Raw genomic sequence first — 16,728 nt, forward strand, 5'->3', positions numbered from 1 at the left:
TCTCCCGACTGCGTACCCAACCCATTTTGATTTGTTAAGGTTACATGTCTATTAAATCTGCTTGACATCTTCAAGAGGGTCCCCAAGGGCATGCATGTGGAAAAGACTGTCATTCCACCTGATTTGACCTTGCCAAAGCATTTGACACAAATCCACACTTGGATATTACAGAGAAACTGTCTCAAGTGGGCATAAACACCTACATCACCAAGTGGGTAAATAAATGGAGCACTGACAGGACATAATAATGTCAAAGTGTGTGAAGTCACCTCTAGCAAGACTTAAGTGACTAGGTACAAACCTCAGGGTTCTGTACTAGTCCCTTTCCTTTTAAGTATTTAAGTCCTAGAAGTCAAGACAAATTTAGTCATTCTTTATCTAACAATCTTTGCGGATGATTGCAAACTGTGGGCAATTATTGAATTCCAGAACACTATTGATATACTGCAGAAAGTATTAACACACACACACACACACACACACACACACACACACACACACACACACACACACACACACACACACACACACACACACACATGACTGCTGCCAGAGTCATGGAAACACACTAGATGAACAAAAAGCATAATTAGTCTCTTTTTTGAAAGCAAATGCAGTGGCTAATTACAATGCAGACAGAACACCCCTATGGGCAGACCAAGTGGTACATGACCTGGCTAGTCAGGTAGATAGTCAGTGGAACTTACACGAGCATGTGGCTACAGTGGTGACAAATCCCTTGCATGTATTACAATTACTGAGTATAGACAGGCCTTCCACATCAAAGGGCATTATAATCCCATTGTTCTCAACCCACATCACACCAATGATCAAGTACAACGAACCTTTATGCATGTACCTCACCACACATCTTCCAGGGATGATTTACTCAAGTGTATCACTTTTGTCACAGTAAGCTTCCACCCATCCTTTTGGTCATACATAAGTATCCTTTGTGATGTATAACCATTAGGAGTTGTCAGTGCAGAACTCCCTTCAAGGTGTTATACAAGACGCATGTATGATATGGCTTCCTGTGATGCATCCAGTAAATACATACCTCATTGATAACATTGATGGCATGAATTGCACTCTTGCAAGTGTGGATTGTGGCATATATGTGTCATGCAAACCTCCCAACTAGCCAGGATTGCTTGTAATTTAAACTACAGGTGCAACAGTGATCATATTAATACCTCCCAAAAGTGATCATATTTGAGAAAGGTGTGCTTGATTCCCCTTATAGATTGCTGACAAATGATTACAGTTGTGCAGGTGTGTTCATGCAGCATGTGTAATAACTCAACAATCACATATTTTATGTCAGTTTCAGAGATTAATAGTGGTATTATTTTGAAGCTGTCTATGATTGCGCATGCTTCTGTCTGCTTTTGTCCATGAGCCCATTGCTATGTGTCCTGATCAGTTGCGACTTATGTTGACACTACATTCATATTAAACAATTCATTTTGCACATCTTCACAATATGCACATACCCCTTACTGTATATACCATCCCTGCTAAATGTTCTCTCCAGTGGTAATATCAGGGTGTTTATATCACAACTAATCATCGCCATTGCTATGTGACCTCATGTGACAATCACATGATATACAATTACTGTGTGATGATAAGAATATACCCACACAGGGGAGGTGTAAAAATCAGTATGGACTGTATTATATACATATGTGATTACTGTTTTTGCAACAACTGTGTTGTCTTTGGGGTGTATGCACATTGACATGTTCTCATCCGATGTGCATTACCATGTTTCACTCGTCCTCTTCCCCTTTCTTCATTCCTGCCATTCATGTCTGTGACCCTTTTCAATACACACAGTTCCCCAAACTATTGTCAATGTTCCCTTGATGATCACCACAAAACATGTATTTCTGTATGCTAAAACATGTTGTAGTGTACATTGCATGGAGTGCACTTTCTATAATGTGTTAGTACCGCAGTCATTGCCTTGATTTTAGCTCTGGTTGTCATTCTGGCTATGTGTGCAATCTTACAGAACAAGCTTGCCTGTAGGTAAACTTGTCTGCATGTCTAAATGTGTTTGTGTTGCTTTACATGGTTTTCTAGACAGCAACACTGTTGTTGGCTACAAAACCTTGCTTGTATCTGTGAAAGCATGATGCACGGCATGCATATGCATTTAGCAATCCTGCTCCTCACGCAAACATATAAACTCCATATAGACTTCATGCTAAACCTACACAGAGCTTATTGAATCCCTGGGACTGTCTGTATATATGAGATACCACCATAAAACTACTAACAGGAGAGCCTTTACTGGACAAATATCCTTTTTGATCTTACTATTATGAGGGCTCTGCCTGAAAGTTATCTCGTACAATGGCTGAAGGTAATGATTTTTATTCAATGCAGATGAAATTAATTTTCATGAGTAGAAGTGCCTGTGGGAGGAATGAGAATGGAGTGATGCTATGTTTGTCACTGTACTCTCCCGTGTATGTTACCAGTGCATGTTTGCCATGAACGTGGCTGCTAAGCATCTGGTATGCAGGTGACCGCTAGGCATCTGCCATGCATCTGAAAATTAAGTAACTGTCATGCATGCCACCACTAGACATCTGCCATGCATGCAACAACTAAGCAACTGTCATATGACAATTAAGCAACTGCCATATGACATCTAAGCAACCACCATGCATGGGACAACTAAGCAATTGTCATGTGACAACTAAGCAACTGCCATGCATGTGGCCACTATTTATATGCCATGCATGTGACAACTATGCATCTGCTCATATTTTATTCAATTTTGTGTGCCCACCCATGAGAAATTTCTCATCCACTTCCACTAGGATGACTCACATGTAGCAAAAACACATACCATCCTTTCATTAAAGGAGCATTAGCAGTACCTGCTCAGTTTTTCTAACCTCAGTTAGACCTTCATCTCCTAAGTTGCTAACTGTTAAGCATCACATTTGAAGGTCCTGCCACTGCCCCAGGAAGTTAGCTCAGGCATTTTGTGATTTACTTTTACTCAGTGTGAAACACTTGAACATGTAACTGTATACAACTCTTCTAGAATATCGTTGCAGATCAAATATGCTTTACTGTCTTCATTTGCTTAGAATTATAAAATTTCATCAGCAGTAGCATCACACTCCCTATGGTAAATTATGCTTACATCTTTTAAAACTGAAGCAAATAATCAGAAATTTATGGAGCAATTGCCTCATGAATGCTCACACTTTTGTTAACTAATATTCTAAAGGGCAAACATGTTTCTGAAACTATAGCTGTTATGGAAACATTCTAACATCAGTGTTGCACCTTTTATCAAGCATAACTTGTTTTGTATTCTCCTCCAAGGTCTGAAGGTTTGGATTTAAAGTCTATACTGCCCAGTGGTACTGTAGGCTAGCAACAGGATAGACTTTGTTGCAGTATGGACATCTCTGTATAGACAGGGTATACTGGTAGTAATAACAAATAGCTTTCACTTTAGTTCTTTATCCATGTCTGGAAAGTCATGCCACTTGGTGCATGCAAGATGGAGCCATTTAATTTTCACACTGAGTAAAAGTACTGTTCTTAAAAGAGCCTGTGATGTTAAGAAATTAATCAATAACAAAATGGAGGGTGAGTGACAGAGTAAAAGAGAGAGAGAGATGGAGAGGAAGCTAAAATTTTCTTTACTCATAGTGAGGGAGTAAAGATAATTATAATTTTCATGTATTGTAAATGACAAGATACATTTAAGCCTGACAGTACTCAGGCATAATTAAAAGCCGTTGCTCAGTTTAAAAACTTGTATTTCTTAATGTTGCCAAGATTATGTGTTGAATGATTTATACCAGAGAAGGAACTTTTACATAAAACTGTCATTCTAAAAATAAAAAGGAATTTCTGCTTACCTTGAAGATGAAAGATAATCACCTTAGGTAGAAGTTTTACTCTCATGGCTAAAGAATAAAGAATACTTAGCTATGGGCAATTTAAGTTGTTCTACATTATGCCGTTTGTTTTATAATTTCTTCTTTTTTAGCTGTCTGACAAAATGTTGATTCTTTTTTCAGTATATGATATCTTATATAAAACCTAACCTTTCTAGCAAATATTTTATTTATATAGATTTTTGGTACTTAATTTCCTTAAGGGGAAAGTTGTCCGAGAGTTAGCATTTGGTAGAGAGAAAGCATGACATGATGACCCCCCCCCCCTGTAAATACATGAAATGATATCCTGGGGGGTTTGCAGGTCAAAAGCAACAAGTAATCTAGTGTAGGTGTCTCTCTCAAATGTGTTACAGCCTGTAGAGAAATGTGTCCTGTCACAATGTCACTTTTGACTAGTTACACAGGACCTCAGGTTTGCTTAAGGTGACCCCTGCAGGTTTTATATATAAGCAGCTGGTATGCCATTAGTAACATAATATCTCTCATCTTGACCAGTGAATCACATGTGAGGGTACTCAGGGTAACTACGAAAAATGGGGTCATAATTCTGAGAAGTTTACAGCAATACATCAGGGCAAATGTCAGTTTCCTGCAAAAGACTGTTTCATACATCACAGTAATACCTCTATGGTAGAAGGCCATTTAATTGATGATAACAGATGTCAAAGATAATACAATACCTCTTGTTTGCAATTAATGTCTCTGTAACATTGCATATGCTTATGCAAACGATCAGCATTAATTGGAATAAAAGTACAAGAAAAAAAAAAAAAAAAAATATATATATATATATATATATATATATATATATATATATATACATAAATATATTTTTTTTCTCTCAGAGGATTACATTAGTAGGCCATCATTTCTGACATTGTTGTTCTTTTAAAATGGGCACGTCTACCCTGTCCAACTCTGTTCTTTCTAATCAGATGGTAAGTTATCTTTTATGAGGAAGAAACTAAGTTGAAAATATATTCTACAATGTGTGTGTGTGTGTGTGTGTGTGTGTGTGTGTGTGTGTGTGTGTGTGTGTGTGTGTGTGTGTGTGTGTGTGTGCGTGTGGGTGTGCGTGTGCGTGTGCGCGTGTGTGTGTGTGTGTGTGTGTGTGTGTGTGTGTGTGTGTGTGTGTGTGTGTGTGTGAGTGTGTGTGTGTGAGTGAGAGAGAGAGATCATGTGGGTGTGTGTGCATGACTTTCTGAACTGAAGGGTACTGAACAGAAAAGATTAACATGGGACAGACTTCCATAGCATTATACAAGAATGTATCAAAGAGCAAGTATTTCATGGATCTGCTGCACTTCTGCCCCACTGCATGGTGACATGAGTTTCTTTCTCTGTTCCTCTAAATAACAAAAGAAAAAAATCAGGGACTACATAACCATGTAAAAATGAATATGAATCAGGTAATAGCATGCATTATTAATTTTTTTAACAAAATACCATGTTGTATTGCTTATTTACTAATCTGAAAATAGTCTGAATATCAGAGAAATTAATTCTGTTAAAATAAAATCAAGGGTGGTTTCATCCTGCTGCCTTCTACTGTTGCATGTCTAGTTAACTCACTTTGTTTTAAAAGTTATTTCACTTACATATGCTGGTATTTATTTTCTGCTGAATTTAATCTCTTTATTACCTTTGTAATACACTAGTATTACAATTCAGAAACTGACTGCTATTATATTCCACACGTGTCACTGGCAGCAAACCAGATAACTTTTATTTTAGGCTGAATATATTTCAAACTTGTTTATTAATTCATCTGGGAAATGGTAATGAAGGATTTAAGTCCGATTAGCTCTATAAATGCTTGCGTTATATTTCAACCAAAAGTTGAATATGTACAGATATACAAAAATTGAAAACATAAAAGTCAAGTTCTCTTCTAAACTTTAATGCTTTCTGCAAACAAAATGACTTTAAAATGGTATATGTCTATAGCATGTACAATCAGATTTGCTAGATGAATTCAAATATCTATGACTTCATTGCAGCAGCATTTGTTTTATTTTTTTTTCATATCAGATTAACAAATATCATCTGACATAGCTCAAAGATTCAGCATTTCATCTTTATACACTATACCTACCAGATAGAAGAATTCAACCATCTCTTTATCTGTTTAGTGTTCAGCAGCCAAAGATTCTCTTTACCAATAAAAGCTCACAATGACAACATCTATCCACACATTTTCTTTTTCAGCTCACAGAAGATTCTAGTTTTTCTACAACTTGGTTCCATAAGGTAATTCTACATGCAGATCTCATATCTGTCTTTCCTTGGTTAGATGTAAATGCATGCTACTTGTAAACTCAAGGAATGAAAATTAACAGCACATCATCAGTTTAGCTTCTGGTTGCAGTGAGCACATAAACCGATGATGGACTTAATTTATACTTACACACAAGTTGCTGAAACCTTTTGTACCACTGATCCACATAATGGCACAAACAACAATGCACACCTACTTCCCGCATTGGGACGTGGATCTTTCCATCTACTGACTGCACACTACATGAAAGCATAATCTGCCTGCATATTTTCCTGACCATGGAGAACTGCAAAATTTAAAGGCTGTCCCCACAGTCACAGAAAGTATCCTGACTACTTCCTAGTGGACTTTTTTGCTCTGCCCAGAGAACATAGCTGCTGAATGACTCCCTGGCCTTCCAGAAAAAGCTGCAGTGAATGGTAGCTTTACATTTATTGGTTCCTAATCACAGTCACAAAAATGTTTCCCTTTTAAGTGAAGGGAATGTAGCAAACTAATGAGCAGTGAAGTTTTATTTATTGCTGTTGTGTTTTACACTGCTGCATGCCAACCAACAGATCCTCGCTCATTCCATATTGTCCTTTCTTTCCCATCACCTGGTAAGAAAGGGGCCACCATTTATGTAGTTATTAGCGAAGGTTCACATTTTTTCTGTATTTTGCTCTATTCCTCATATGCACCTGGTTAAGTTCAATGTAAGGGACATTCAATTTGTGTCACAGAATGATGCCCCTCACTTTCACAAGGGGTCTTTTTTCATGGTCTCTCAAAGGGAAAAAATCTCACAAAACAGTGCACCCCATAATGCAGGGATCATCCCTAACTCCATGGGGTAGCAAGCAGACCATGTATCTTTACTTCTCCCCTTATCTGCCTTACTTCTCATGTGGTGGGGCTAGTAATCAGATCCAGTTACCTATGCCTCAGTCAGAACTCTTCCTTGTATACTTCTCAGCTGGTGGGACTATTAATCAGATCCGGTTACCTATGCCTCAGTCAGGGTTCCTCCCTTTATACTTCTCAGCTGGTGGGACTATTAATCAGATCCAGTTACCTATGCCTCAGTCAGGGTTCCTCCCTTTATACTTCTCAGGTGGTGGGACTATTAATCAGATCCAGTTACCTATTCCTCGGTCAGGACTCCTCCCTGTATACTTCTCAGGTGGTGGGGCTGTTAATCAGATCCAGTTATCTATGCCTCAGTCAGGGTTCCTCCCTGTACAGTTCTCAGGTTCTGGGGCTATTAATCAGATACAGTTACCTATGCCTCAGTCAGGGTTCCTCCCTGTACACTTCTCAAGTGGTGGGACTATTAATCAGATCCAGTTGCCTATGCCTCACTCAGGGTTCCTTCCTGTATACTTCTCAGGTGGTGGTACTATTAATCAGATCCAGTTACCTATGCCTCAGTCAGGGTTATATACCACAGAGCCAGTCAAGTACTCATCATTAAGTTAATGTTAATTCTAGTCATATAAAGCTATTTACTGCAGACCAACAGTAAAGCAGGATGAAAACATTCAGCATCCTATGCAAGGGTCAGCTGTTGACTTGCTCTGGCACTGATTCCCATCACAGATATGCTGCAAAGTACACTTTCTACCATGATTCTGTACAAGAAGAACACTTTACTGCTATAGTTAAATCACTGCCAACTTAACCTAAATGTATTGAGAATTAGTTTTTGCATTCTGCTTAATTAGACCTTTTGGTTTGCAGTTTATTATATTGATTATTATGTTAGATGATTTCTTTTTTGATCAGGCTATGAGCAAACATTAAAATCTCAGAACAATCCAGCAGATGTTCTTCTCTGGGCTTTTTGCCAGAAAAGACTAATAAATGGCACATCCTTACAGTTGTTAGTACATTAATAAAACAGCAGTGCAAACTAAAGGACTGAAAACAAATCTTTATTGGACCCCCTCTCTTCACAGTGTCTGAAGTACTTCATGTGTTGGTGTTCCCAGATATAGTAATATGTTTTTGTGGAGTGTGACTGCATAGCCTCATAGCTTAATTTGCCAGTCTCTTTATGAGAATTTAATTGAGAGCAGGTCTGAATGCAAACCTTTTGCCTGAGGTGAAAAATTCAAGCACCTCTTATGAAGCAACTCAGCAAACACTGGATTTGACACATTTCTCATTCCACTGAGCTTAAAAAATGAATGCTTCATCCATGAAGTCATAGATCTTATGTTATCATAGACATGTAGCTTTTCCAGTACACTGAGAGATTTCCTCAGTTCCTATTTCAGAAGTACCATTTAAATTACCCCAATATTCAGGTGAAAATCTGTTGTGTATTGAAGATGAAGCTTTGACTCATGGTGTATTTAACTTGCTAGTTTGCAGAATTTCTGCAAAAGATTTGCCTGACTATTTAGTGCCAGCAATTTTGGTCAGGGTCTGTCACAGTATAATCAAGATGAGGTGGCTTCTATTTTTCTGTCTCTCTGAAAAAGTAATAGGTTAGTAGATTCATAGGAAAGCACTAGACAATCATTATACATAGCATTGCAAACCAAGACAATTAAACATACTGAAACGTGCACTGCACCTTCAAGCATGACAGAATAAGATATAACAAGAGAGAGTTTGTATGGTTAATTTGAAAGCGTTGTGCTTGTACTGGTTGTTAACAAGGATTAACTTACGTTATGGAATCACAAGTCAGCGGAAGATCATGTAGCAGCACACACTGTCATCTGCAAATGTAGATAACCATAGTCCAGGAACTTTGGTGTGACAGTCTGAGAAACAGATGCCAAATAGGAGAGGATACAACACAGAGCACTTTGAATTCTATAAGATGACCAGATAGCTATCCACTGCACACCATAAGTACGAGTGGGAACTCAAGTCCTATATGCATGTGCAGTACATCAAAACGCAGAAGCACAACCGGCAAAAGAACAGCAATCCAACGTTATACAAAGACATTATTTAAGAAAACTAAGTATTTGTTTTCTTAAATAATGTCATTGCATAATAGCAATAACTGACTCCGTGGTTGTGGTATATTGAAGATTTACCCATGGTTGCCTTTGTTTATTCACTCGGGCTTCGTCCTTGTGATTAAACCACACCAACCGTGGGTAAATCTTCAATATATCACACCACATCATCGGTTATTGCTTAAATATTCCAGACTATATTAAACATAGAAGGATTTTGCTGAACTAGGCATCCTCAGAAAAAATAAAATGCTCTAATTTCAGACATACTGTGGCAATATAACTCATCCTCATAGTTTTGACTTCTTGTTTGTCTTTGAAATGCAATGATTTGTAGCTTTGCTGTTCTGCATTTGCTAAAACCAGAAAACAGTTAAAATGCCCTAACCTAACAAAATTATATTATAGCACTCTTCAGTCCATGTCAAGTTTGGGATATCTACGCGTCCACAGTTTAATATTTTTTTGTTTTGTTATTTATCACAGCTCATTTTTTTTTAAAGGACTGTACTACTTTTGCAGTATGTTTTGGTATACTGCTTATTTCCAGGTAAAGTATACTGACTCTAATTTAGCTCAGCCTTAGTGAGAAAATAAATTGTGATCTACCCTTCTTTACTATGTTTACACAAATGCTTCTAAAGAGTCATAAACATATTTGCAACTCATTGTTCATACTTATTTTAACCCTGCCCAAAAAAGTTCATTTGGACTGTCTATTATATACATGACAGCAAGTTTCAAGTCTTGGTTAAAGATAGGATCAGGACAGTTAGGGCAGTCATACACCAATATTACCATCACCACTTCATGTCATGAATTTCAAGTAATTCCATTTATGTTTTACTCTCTGGCTCTCCTTTCTTCATGACAGATAATCTGACATGGTTAAGTTCATTGTTAGAACATTATACTCCCTAGTTATATTACTATTAATTTAGATTTTCTCATAGAGCAGAAACAGTTTTGTTTAATAATTATATTTATTATTCTCAACAAAAATCAGCAGGCAAACATCAGAAATAATGCTGAAACCAACAAATATAATAGACAAACAGCCTTGCCATCCTTGAGAACTTAACAAAACATCAACGGTAAAAGTATTTAATAACAGGAAACCTTAAGTGTAGGCCATTGATTTAAATAGTATATAATGCATTACTTCATGCAACTAGAGGCAGAATTCGATTCACTAATCTAAAATGATAAAAATATGGATGTGAAGATAGTAACACACAGATGGAGAAGTGCTATTGAGAAAATTCAATATTGAAAGCAACAGATTTCATTTAGATTGAGCTATATGGGAACTGGAATATTGCCTGAAGAAATTACTGTTATATAATGAATGAGTGCCACATCTTTAGAGACATTTTCATGTTGAATGTTTGGTCATTTAAAAATGCAATCTAGGCAGATATTACTTTTATGTAAATAACATTTTTTTTACCAATTAATATGAAGTAGGTATACATAAATTTTGTACTAATCTCAGTCATCTTTTTGATTTATAATTGTATATTTTTATGATTACTCATCCTAGAAGCCAAATAGAATGACTGACTTGATGCACATGTCCAAAAGATATGAACAAAAAAGGAGAATTATCTTCATCAATATCACAATATGGCATCTCATGTGTGTCTATTTCTATAAATGTATTGGTCATCAGTTAAGCACTGGCACTGTAAAGGAACATGATTTGTCTGATGTATAAACTAAAGCAGACAATGATTTGCATGCATTGCATGCAATTGCTGCACAAACAGGAAAATATTGTTGGCTTTGATTAATAACAAGTAATGAAATGAGAGAAGAAGAGTAAATTTAATTAACTATACATTATTAAGATATGAGCAGAAATACGTCTATGCTGGGAAAATACAAAGATGAGGAAACACATTTAGATTTATTATTATAAATCCCAAAAATGTTAAACAATTCTCCACCAACATTTCTTATTAAATTAAGGAGGAAAATCACACTACTTCCAAAATTCTATAGATTCAATTTATTTATTGCATAACTGTTAAAATATTTCCTACATTAGTTGATATAGGCAGGAATGATTTTTGCTGTGAAATACAAAATCTGGATTTATTATTGATTGCAGTATTCACATTATCCAAAAATGGATGTAGCTAAAGGAGGTCTAATTTTCTAATCATTTCAAGAAATGATGGGGATCATATATTTATAATTTGATAGGTGGTAGAAGTTTTGGGTAGATATATGGAGATTGTTTGCAAAGTGAAGGCCATATATGGAATGATTTAACTTCATAGCGAGAGATCAAATAGAAAAATACAGAAAAAGATTATTGTTAGAAACTAAAGTGATGAGAGCTACAATAAATGTTTAACAAGCTTTAAACAACATATAAGAACATTAGAGTCTGTATAACTGCCTTTGATATTGTATCTGAAATATCACTCATACTAATATAGGTATTACAATTATTCTATAAAATTTTTGATATTATTATTAAATAAAATAAAAATGCATTTGGGATACATGTAACTAAGTTATTACAAAAATAAAATAAACTTGAAAAAATATTTTATTTTAATGATGGATACTCTAGCAAAAAGACTAAATTTGAGCATTTTCCAATTTTTCCAGCGGCACTTATATTTTTATTAGTTTTCACTGAACTTTGTATGAATAAAGGGAAAAATAACAGATTGCTATTTAACTTCCAGATATTTAAGTGTACTGAGTGAAACATTAGTATTATATACATGTGAAAGATGATTTGTGTATTGTTTGTGACAGTCAACAGAAGATGGGTTGATATATCAATGTTTAACTTGAAGTTTAATGATTTGCTATATTGTTCAATTGCTTGTGATAAAAGGGAATACATAGATATGGCTGTATTATGAAAATACAGAAGGATATCTTCCACACTTGAAGTGATATAAATATCTGTGTTAAAGAAGTTAATCCCTAATAGTTTGTGTGACTGAAGGATTCTAAAAAGTAGGGGTTGCAAATATAACATAATGGGATAGAATGATAATCACTACCTCCTGCTTGAAAATAACTATATAGTAATAGCAATTATGAAATCTTAGAACATGTCAGCACTAGAAAGTCAAAATCAAACAATATATTAGTGCCTTAGAGAGAGAACTCTAGGGTGGGGAGTAACACTATAGATACATAATCCCATGCTACTTAACTTTTGGATTCAATTAATGAAATAAAATGTATAATTGTTCAGGTTTTTGACCCTTTATCAAGTAAATCATTGTTGTCATAAATGCCATGGATATAATTTAACACTAGGATTAATTCAGCTGTTTAAATCATAATTTACCAATGAATAACATTATAGTAATGAGTAACTTCAATGAACCTGGCATTTCTTGGGCAAATACTTTTACATAAACTACTTATGAAGGAAAATACATTGATATTAAATTACAACAAAGACTGACTCAACTTGTTACTCTACGTTCCATCAGGACTAATATTTATGATCTGGTTCTGACAAACAACCCTGGTATTATTGGCAAGTTGGTAACCAAGACACCTCTTAGACTCTCAGAATGAAATGCGCTGAAGTTTCAGATAAAGAATATAGACTCCTACACTAAGCGCTCAATTATGAAGAATTTGTTATAGGATGTTAATAGAATAAACTCTCTCAACTGATTGGCATGCATGCTTATTGAATCACAAGGTATATTCTTTATGCAGCCATTTACATGATTTACTTCTTAACAGCCTTGAATCCACTGTGGCTTATAAGCATAGTTCACATAAAAGACAAGAATAAGGTTCACAGAAAAAACTCTCAAGGCAACACCAAAATGCAGAAGGAAACTTTAATAAAAAGGTCTCTTAAAAACAGTATTTCTTGTAAGTGCTTTCATGTTTCCCAATGAATGCTTCATCAGGCATATTGAAGGTGACTGTGGTTGCCATTTAAATATAAAACTCACTAAATCAACTCTACATCTATTGGCCATGCAATAATGTTCAGCCAATGAAAAATCTCTAAATAATTAAGCTTAAACACAAAAACAAAATCCTAAAAAAAAATCACTTAAAAATGTATTTTGATAAAATATCTTCTGCATTTTGGTGTCACCTCAAGAGTTTTTCCTGTGGATTTTATGCCTTCATCAAGGCAATTTATCCTCTGGAAGTTTTTTTTCTGAAACGTTGGACTTTATTTGTGCTGTCTGAGGAATATGGCAGAAGGGGCAGGAATTGAACTTGACTATAATCCTAACCATTTGAGTAATGGAAATGGGAATGATCTTTTTATCAATTTCTCATATAATCGTATAATGTACATCTGTCTGAAAACAAATTACTCATATAGTGCAATGTATATCTATTAGAAAACAAAATGTAAATGTCCTCTTCACAAACTTTTGAAAATATATACATGCAAATCCATATTCAGAATAAAAACATTGTTCTTTTTCGGAGTATTTAATCCATATTCTACCTGGGTGTCCTGAAAATTAATTGCCAAATTCAATGTTCTAATGAACAGTTTAAATTCCGAGGAGGCTTCAAAAGGGCACCCATATTTAGTCGGTAGAAAAGTAAAACCTTTTTCAAACAATTGAAAAAGTTCCGAGTTCATTTCCAAATGACAATAATTAAATATACTGTAACCATTCCTAACATGAAACATAGCCTTATATTCCTTGAGTGTCATTAATACCTAGTGACTCAGTATCGGCTTTTATCCCTTCCCCATACTATTCCCCTTTCTTGACCTTTTTTTGGACAATCCCCTGCTGTTATTGCTCACTGTGGCTTGTTCCCATGATGACTTCTGAAAACCAGCTTGTCCTGCACAACCACCTTGTTTGGTAGTCTCTCCAGCATCCATAATGGAGGAAATCCTAAAGGATAAGTTAAATCAGTAACTACATCCCCTTCAACAACTCTGTTGTGAGTTTCCATCATAGAATTAACCACATTATCATTATTTTATCAGCATCAGTATTGTTACTCATTATTTTTAGCAGGATTACTATTGTTACTTTTTCCTAAACAGTAATCTGTTTTCATGGCATAATCCTTTTCAACCCTGTTTAATTTCTTCAGCTTTCTAGACTTAACTATCACTGAATATTTATCACTTCTGTTAAAGATATTGTTATAAATATCCTTTCAGTGGGGAAATGGATAATTGTGCTACCATAAGTATATTTTCTCATTGGTAGAATTTGGATCTTTATAAACGTTACTATAAAAAGGAAAAGAAATGAATTTTTTTAAGAAACCCAACAACAGCAAACAAAAGAATTTTTAATATCAGTAGAGAAATAAGAGAGCATATGTTTTGTAAATAAATCTGCTGCGGATACTAATGATAAGAAATTATTTTAAGAGTATATTAACAGTATTGACAATTGTTATCAGCCAGTAAACGCAATACAATCTAACGGCAGTATAATACATAATGCTTTAAAGACAGTACACTTGTTCAACAATCACTACACAGCACTGTTGACTGCTAGATATAGTTTGGACATATAATCCGTGGACATTGTAATTCCTGACAGTTCAACTTGCCCTATTGTATAACAGGGGGATGATAGAGCTATGAGCCCTGATTCAATCCCTTCAACACAGTTTTTAACAATTAAAAATCAGTTACTACCAGTATTGCACCTAATATTTAAAAAGCTATTATAAGCAGGTACTACTTCAGCTCTTGCAAATGATCTACTGTAACACTAATATATACAAAAAGAAGCCTCACTACTATTCTGAGGAAATGATTTGAAAGATGCATTATTGAAATACTAGAGAACAATAATGCAGATATCGTCATTTTGGACTTAGATCAATGCGGTTTTGTAAGCGGTATTTCTGATTTGACAAGTACTTTATACTTTTAAGTTTTTAGGATCAAATTATTAAGACCTTGGATCTAGATCATGGAGCAATTTTTTTAGATTTAGCCAAGTCCTTTAACTTCCTTCCTCATCATATAATTCTACAAAATCCTTATCAAGCCTAAGGTCAATATACTCCTGGTAAAATGGATTATGTCATGATTAACCAATAGATGCTAATCCATAACTATACAGGCCACAAGCTCTGAATCTATTCTTATTTGCCTTCGATATCCAGAAATCTAGGAGTCAGTGTTAATAAATTGCTATACAGCCTTAATGCTGATACACAATTGATGAACTTACAATACACAAATACTTCAGAAATTATACAAAGGTTGGCATTTTTATCAAAAGATTGTGCATTCATGTATTCAGTGATAAATCTGTGTGTTTGGATACAGGCATAGGAGTAGTCTTCTTAAATAGCTACTACAAAAGTTGAAACCTTGGGAATATGAATACCACCATAATTCTTACTTCATTGCAGACAAGATCAGTGGTGCAACATCTTGCGAAATTACAAGGCAAGCTAGCAGACTGGTAACACCATTCTGTGGTGCAATACAGAGCTATAATTCTAAGTTACAAAAAGTCTCATTATTATTTATTACATGTCTGCCCCATATGAACATTTATTAACCTCTTGAAATGGTTTTATTGTTATTCTCATCAAGTGAAAAAAATGGGAAATTGCAGGGATTCACATAGCTTATTTCTGTGTACTTTAGTGATTAAAGAACCTCTCATTTTTTGCTGATTTCAGGATATGTGCATGAGGCAAACCATCAAGTAGGTAAAACATTCTGCTAAAAAAAAAGCACAGATGTCATTGCAGGCTAATCAAAAATAATTATTTATATATATATATATATATATATATATATATATATATATATATATATATATATATATATATAAAATTGTAGATCAGTATGTGTGTACAGCTTTAGAACTTTCAAGGGGCTTGTACAAGTGTATAAACACTGAGCATGTGCAAGCCTGACTGCCATTTTGTAGTAAGCTGTTGAGATGTAAGAATGTATGTCTGTGTAGTCTGTCAGTTAATCAGTTTGCTTATATTTTGTACTGTTAGTATCTTTCCTGATGTGTTTCTATGTAATAAAGCATATAAATGAACTACCCCACCTGTTTGTCATCTATACTAGACCGGGGCAAGTGACATGGTGTCAGAAGTGGCATGTCTAAAAGGACATGGTGCCAGAATAGAATTCAGAAACCAAGATTCTGGACCAAGAAGGCACTCGGTTAAGAATGGAGGAATATATATGCATGAATCATCCCTACTGCACGTATAACTCACAAAATGGGTCAGAAAAAAATTCAGGAATTAAAACTTGCTCAAACTATTTTTTTATCCATAAAACATGAAACAAGACATTCAGAACCCTCTAAATGAATTTCTAAGCAACATAAATATCTAATACTATGATATATTAACAGAAATATTTGAAATAACTACAGAAAATGTTTGAAATAAAGTCCAAATCACATAAAATGAAGAAAATAAAGGAAACAACCACATTTTTTGCTAAGCACTACTTTTGTGTATTAATTAAAGCTATGAGCATTGTCTGAAGTATTTGAAGTGCCTGCATGTTTGTGAGGTATTACAGTACAGTTATTTCACAAAATACAGCCATTACAGAGCATATTTC

This window comes from Protopterus annectens, chromosome 11.part0 (assembly GCF_019279795.1).
Source record: "Protopterus annectens isolate FY-2018-M chromosome 11.part0, PAN1.0, whole genome shotgun sequence".
In the NCBI taxonomy this organism is placed as follows: domain Eukaryota; kingdom Metazoa; phylum Chordata; order Ceratodontiformes; family Protopteridae; genus Protopterus; species Protopterus annectens.